This window comes from Octodon degus, unplaced genomic scaffold (genome assembly GCF_000260255.1).
Source record: "Octodon degus isolate 3935 unplaced genomic scaffold, OctDeg1.0 scaffold00156, whole genome shotgun sequence".
Taxonomy (NCBI): domain Eukaryota; kingdom Metazoa; phylum Chordata; class Mammalia; order Rodentia; family Octodontidae; genus Octodon; species Octodon degus.
The window spans coordinates 5,491,403-5,498,300 of NW_004524732.1; the positions used below are offsets into that span (position 1 = coordinate 5,491,403).

Here is a 6,898-nt window from a genome sequence, read left to right on the forward strand (position 1 = left end):
TGACTAGGCCAAACCTAATCAGAAGCAGGCAACACAATTCTCTACACCTTACTTGTTGGAATCTTCATTTCTTTTTTCTTATTATTGTTCTTTTTTAATGTATTTGGTACAGGGTCTCACTACACAGCTCAGACTCATAGTGATCCTCCTGTTTTTGGCTTCTTCATCACTGGGATTACAGATGTGTACCATCATGCCCAGTTAGTGGCCAGCTCAGTGTGTCCAGGGGCAGGGCTGGTGCAGCATGTGGTGCTGGAAATTGAACCCTGGTCCTTGCGCTTGCCTAAGCAGATTTTTAGTCCACTGAGCTGTCTTGACAGCCCTGGAATCTTCATTTCTAAGCTTGTATTAGCACCTTGCTTTTTGAACATCAGCTTCATTTCCCCTTGGAGGTACATCAGTGCTAGGTTCAGGCATGGAATGATTGGAGCAAGTCGCTATTCCATCTCCTACTTTAAAGAATCCACTGAATAGACTGTCCTGGGATAGAGGACATATCAGAGTTTAATTAAAATGATAAGAACTGATACAACACTTGATCTCAGTCAAAAGACTGAGAGGTGATAGCCCTCTTTTGGTTTTATCTCCAACTGCAACTTCCTCTGCTCTTCTGCCAAACTTGAATTCTAGGAAAGTCCTAGGCTCAGTCTCAGGCTTCCTCCCTCCCTTCCTTTCTCCTCTTCCCTCCTTTTCTTTCCCTTCCCTTACTTCCTGTAACTTAGTCCTGATATGTTAGCTTCATTGGATTGACACACCTAGCACCTTGGTAAAGCATTTTCCTCGGGGGTCCAGGTGGGACATGCAGTTGTGATCCTCAGTACTGTGTATGGTCCCTTTCCCTGTGCTGCTCCCAGCTGCCTCAGCTGGCTAAGCACTTTCGATCGATCGATCATCCACAATGATGTTTCCACTTTGAGGCCTACTTGCCATACACAGAAGCTTCTGAAATCATGAGATAAATCAAAACCTTTCTCCTTTAAATTGTGGGCACTGGTTACTGTATCCTAGCAACCCAAGAGTGGCTAATACACTTTCTTTCCCCTCTTTTTCTTTCTCCAGTGCTGTGACTAAATGGCACATGCTAGGCAAGGCTAGCTCTACCACTGACCTACATCTTGCTTTTTCAAATAAATGAATGGCTCATTTTAAAAAATGAATACATGAAAGGAAAAAGTGGTCTAATGTTAAATTCTTTTGTAGTTCTGACAAACTAAGATTCTGATACAGTAAACATTGATGAGGGTCCAAACTTTTTCATTCTAACTAAAAACCCGGATAACTGTGGACAGCGATCTATAGATCATTTTTTGAGAAACACTCATCTATTTATTCTTGTAAATCTTAGGAAGGCTGCAAAGTTTCAAAGGGTACAAGGACTACCAGAGTTGAGCCACTTGTCCAAGTCATAAGTCAGAGTAACTATTCATCCTGATGTGTCAATGTCACTGGGTTAAGAAACACCTAGCAGATAAGTAGAGCACATCTCTTGGTGTCTGTGCCAGTCATGGAGACATGATCTTGGGCACTGCATCTTGTCACTGGCCCCTTCTGCTCTAGCACTGTTCCCTCCTCTGCTGCTATGGCGCTATGAGCTAAAAGCTTTGACTGCTATGCCCTTCCACCATGATGTTCTTGCCTTGGAGTCAGCTGACTCTGAACTAAATCCCCTCAAACTATGAGTTAAATTAAACCTTTCCTCCTTTAAGTTGTGTTAGGTATTATATCCAGCAATGGAAAATCTGATACAGTCAGCAAGTGAATTCTAAGAAGACAGAAATGAAAAATTCTAATTTAAAAAAATAACTTGTCCTTACATGTAAGTTAAAACACACATAAAGCCCCCAACTTGAGCAGGCAGGCCCACCCTGTACATGTGGGCCCTCGCCGACACAGGAGCAAGCAGGCCTGCACAGAACAGCACCCTCCCTCCCCCAACAGCGTGAGTGACCACGCTTGTGCTGGATAACTCTGTGCTGGCACACACACCCCTCACACAAGGGCAGGACCATCCAATTACTCCGAGCTGCCCCTACATTTTGCTTCTCCTTAAGCATTGGGCAGGAGAGACAAGGACTAACCAGTTGACCTGATCCTGGACAAGGACAATGCTCAGGGAGAAATCGGAGCAACCAGACCCCAGGTCTACTGACATTAAGTCAACAGTCCATGTGATCTGCTGTCCTTCAGCCTTCACCCAGCAGAAAGCAGAGGGCTAACTGGGTTTCCTATCTACTAACAAGAGCAAGGACATGCCTGGGCTTGGTTGGTGACCACAGCCTGGGTTGAATGGACCAAGGGGCCACTCATGCAAGGACGCTTAAAAAACCCATGGGCCCTAAATCTAGGCAGAGAAAATCTTATGCCTTGGTTCCAAGGCTGTAGCTCTTGAGAAGGCACCATTCTTTTTTTTTTTTTTTAAATTTTTTTTATTTTACGGAAGGGTTTACAGGGTGTTCAGGGTCTCACTACTAGATAAGACTGGTGGTGATCCACCTGTTTATAGCCTCCCAAGAGCTGGGATTACAGGTGCATGCCACCATACCCAGTCTCAATTGCTGTCTCAGCATGCCCTGGGGGTGGGGCCAGCACAGCAGGCCTGGGGATCAAAACCCAGCCCCTGCACCTGCTTGCAGGTGCTTTAATCCACTGAGCTATTTGGCTGGCCTTCATTCATTCAACAACATAGAAATTTTTTCTTTGACTTGATCTTTTTTTCTACTTTCATTATTTTTATCTGTACTTCATTGTTTTTTTTGTCCTTTTTTCCTCATTTAGTTTCTTTTCTCTTTCTCCCTTCACTCTTTTTTCTCTTCTCTTTGTTATTATTATTATTATTATTATTATTATTATTATTATTATTTGCAGTACTGGGGATTGAACTCAGGACCCTGTGCCTGCCAGGCAAGTGCTTATTCTACTGAGCCATCTCCCGGCCCTTCTCTTTATCTTATATGCTATATTTTGTTCTGTTTATCTTTTTCTTCTTTTTCTTTTTGGTCTCCTGGAACTGTTCTGTAACACTACTGATTTTCCTTTATTTTGCAATAGAAGCCCCACATCTCACTGTTTTCTCCTCCTTTTCATCTCATTGATTAACTTACCAAATTTTGTTTTTTTCATTCTCTGGTTTCCCACCATCTTCTACCTTTACTAGCATAACTACTAAGCTTCTTGAATCTCTAAGTACCTAGTTACTTTATACTACTGCTGTTAAGTACTGTTTTTCCCCCCTATAGTTAACAGAGGTAAAGTTGCTTCATTTAGTAGATAATTAGGTTGATATTTGGTTTGCCTGTAGCATTCATACTATATTTACATATCTCTTTTTTATGGTTAAGAGGGGGACATTACTGGTCCTTAGGATTTTTCAATATTCAGTATATATTTGATGTCATAATTTATGCTGTTTTTTGGGGGGTGAGGGGTTGGCACTGGAGATCGAACTCAGGACCTTATGCTACTGAGCTATGTCATCAGCTGATGTCATAACTGATGCTGATTTTATTACTATAGCCAATGTGACATAGCTATTATTATTGATTTTCTTGAGGCCCAGGATGTATAGCTCAGTGGTAGAAGCACCTGTCTAGCAAGTGCAAGGTCCTGAGTTCAATTCCTGGTACAAAGAAAATTAATTGCTTTTCTTGTAATGCTAATATCTGGCTTGCCTTGGGGTCCTTAACAATACAGTGACCCATTCCTGGGAAACTGGTTACTGAGTCAAATACACTACAACACTGCATCCCAAGAAAATGAAGGTGACTAGATCCTGGGACAGAGGCAGAGGTCAAGAGCGGGTTCACCCACAGAATACCACTGAAAAGTAGGGATTAACTAAAGAGTCTCCATGTTAAAAACTACTTTCCACCATGATCAACCCAAACCCTGAGCACACATAACACAAAGCAAAATAAACAAACATGAAAACAAACAAAATGCCTCCAAAACCTCTTAAATCCCCCAAAGTTGATCCACAGGGAAAAGCCACACATATATACTATTGGAAATCATATTAGGGAGATAACAAAACAGAGCAATAAGGCATTTGATAAGTTCAAACAAGATGTAAATAAACAGATTTGGGCCAAATAAACAAAACTGATGATAAGTCTACAGAGGACAATAGTATAAAGCTGTAAAACAGAGCTAAACAAAATTATGTGAAACATGATGACCAGCATAGAAAATAATTAGAATCCATAAAAGGGCTCCATATACAAACTCAGGATATTAAAAATTTTATCAAAAGTATATGGTGTAGGGCTGGTGAGATGGCTCAGTGGTCTAAAGCACTTACTTAGAACAAGCTAAGCCAAGCAAAGCACAGGGACCGTGGTTCAATCCCCCAGCACCACATGCCAGCCCGCCTGCCCCCTGGTGGGCTGAGCTGGCCACACACAAAATAAATAAATAAATACATATATAAATAAATAAATATTAAAAAAAAAAGTATATGGTGTAGAAGTGACCAATGTGAGGACAGTGTTAGAATTAGAAGACAAGGCAGTGACCAATTAATGAGATACCTTAAAACATAAGAGATCATAAAAAATGAATCCAAAATGACACAAAGACAAGTATTATATTCACTGGAATTAGTGAAAGTCAGAAGACAGCACAAATGGCATGAAAAAATCTGTTTAGTAAAATAATAGCAGAAAACTTTCCCAATAAAGGGAAAGAATTTTATATACAGGTAATAGAGGCATCTACAACCCCAAATGGCCAAAATCAGGAAAGATTTTCTGCATAACACATTATAGTCAAAATACTAGCGGTCCACCACAAGAAAAAAAAAAATCTCAAAAATATTTCAAGAAAAGCAGGGCCGGCCTTATAGCTCAGCGGACTAAAGCGCCTGCTTAGGCTGAGCGCAGCAGCTGGGGTTTGATCCCTGGTATGCTGTGCTGGCCCTGCCCACAAGGCATGCTGATGGCGACTGAGACTGGGCATGGTGGGGTGCACTTATAATCCCAGAACTTGGGAGGCTGAAAACAGGAGAATCACTGAGTCCAATCTACGTAGTGAGACCCTGTAGACCCTGTCCTAAATATAAGGAAAAAAAAAAAAGTAATAAATCACTTCTAAAGTAAAGTCATTAGAAAATAGCAGCTATTTCAACAAGCCTTGAAGGTCAGAAGTTTGGGGTCTTCAAGTCCTAAATGAAAACAATTTCCAACCAACTCTGATATATCCTGTAAAACTATCTTTCAAAATTGTAAAGAAATAATAATTTTCATGATAAAGAGAACTAAAAGAAATTCATTGGGGCCGGGGAGATGGCTCAGTGGAATAAGCGCTTCCCTGGCAAGTGCAAGGGCCTGAGTTCAATCCCTGGTTCCAGAAAAAAAAAAAAAAATTCATGACCACTAAACCAGTACTTTAAAAAATTCAGAAGGATGTCCTAGAAATAGGCAATGGAGCTGACAATAACAAGAGGTTTAATACAAAGATTTCAGTGTAAGCAGAAGGGAAAGATAGGTGTTATAGTTTGTGCTTAGATGTCCCCCGAAAGCCTCATGTGGGTCATGGGGCTTCTCAGAGGTGACTTTAAATCTAGAGTATATGATGCTAGGATTAAGGGTATGTGATTAGGACATTAGACTACTAGTTGGTTTGGCATAATTCTGGTTAGGATTAAAGGTACAAGTGCTACATCCACCCAAGGGCAGGTAGCCTGCATACAATATAAGGGACAGAAAGAATTTTCTTTTTCCCTTCTTTTTCCTCTGCCTTGGAACCAGCTTATTATGGACTGAAACTTCTATAAACTGTAAGCTAAATAAATCTTTTCCTCTTTGGGTGTCAGGTATTGTGTCTCAGCAATGACAGAAAAGAACTAAGACAACAGAGAATCAGCAACAGAAAAATAAGAAACTGAGACAAGAATAAGTCAGTACCTATCACTAATTATTCTCAATGTAAATGGTTATGATTCACCAATTAGAAGACAGCAACTAGCAGAATGGGTCAAGTAACAATATCCAACAGAATTCTGTATACAAGAAATCCACTTAACCCAAAAAGAAACTCATAAACTAAAAGGATGGAAAACATTTCATGCAATAAGAATTCAAAAAAAAAAAAAAAAAAAAAAAAAAAAAAAAAAAAAAAAAGAAAAAGAAAAGTGCAAACGTAGCTGCCCTAAAGCAGAGATGTCCCTTTTATTCAGTTTTTATTTTTCCAACATAATATGGCTTCCTCACTTATTCTCAGATACCTGCAATTCACTCCTGGTTGTTCTTCATCCATACCCACCTGCTCCCCAAACTCATGGCACCTGCCCTGCACTATCAAAAACCTATAGTTATGGTTTTGTACTTCCTGCCTGTAAAAGCCCATAAATATCTCAGATCACCATAGTGTGGCACACTCCTCCAAGTACAGTGGCATAAGATACATCTTCCCATGCAAGACGAGGAATAGGGGGACAGAAAGCAAGGACTAGACCAAAACCAACCAAGGCAAATATCAAATCCTATAGCTTCATGTCTGGCACTTGGAGTACAAAGTGATGGTTCTGCCAGCTGCAGCCCACATGGCCATTCTACTGGGCTGGCTCTGCTTGCTGCCTGCGGCTTTCCTCAGATGTCCCACGTTCCCAGTGTAACTTCTTAGGATCTTCAGTGCAGCCTTGGCTTCACTCTCACAGCTTCTTGGATGACCCCCTCATGATCTGCTTGCAGTGTCTTTGATTCTGCCACACCCTCTGGCCTCTTGGGTTTTCCCATAAAAACTCTGGAAGCATCTATGACCCCATTTTGCATTCTGTATGTCTGCAAAACCAGCACTGCAAGGAAAACAGTAAGACCTACCACTAGCAGAAGCTGCAGGACCCCCTTAGATCATAGCTACAGCAGCTGCTCAGAGCTGAATGGCAGCAGAGAGTAGGGAATCC

General features: G+C 41.1%; 1 non-coding gene across 1 annotated transcript; it reads right to left on the reverse strand.

The window, feature by feature from the left end:
• Positions 1-369: 369 nt before the first annotated feature.
• On the reverse strand, positions 370-565 carry LOC111812986. Its single transcript, XR_002818347.1, has one exon. It is a non-coding gene; the product is annotated as a U2 spliceosomal RNA (small nuclear RNA).
• Positions 566-6,898: the final 6,333 nt, after the last annotated feature.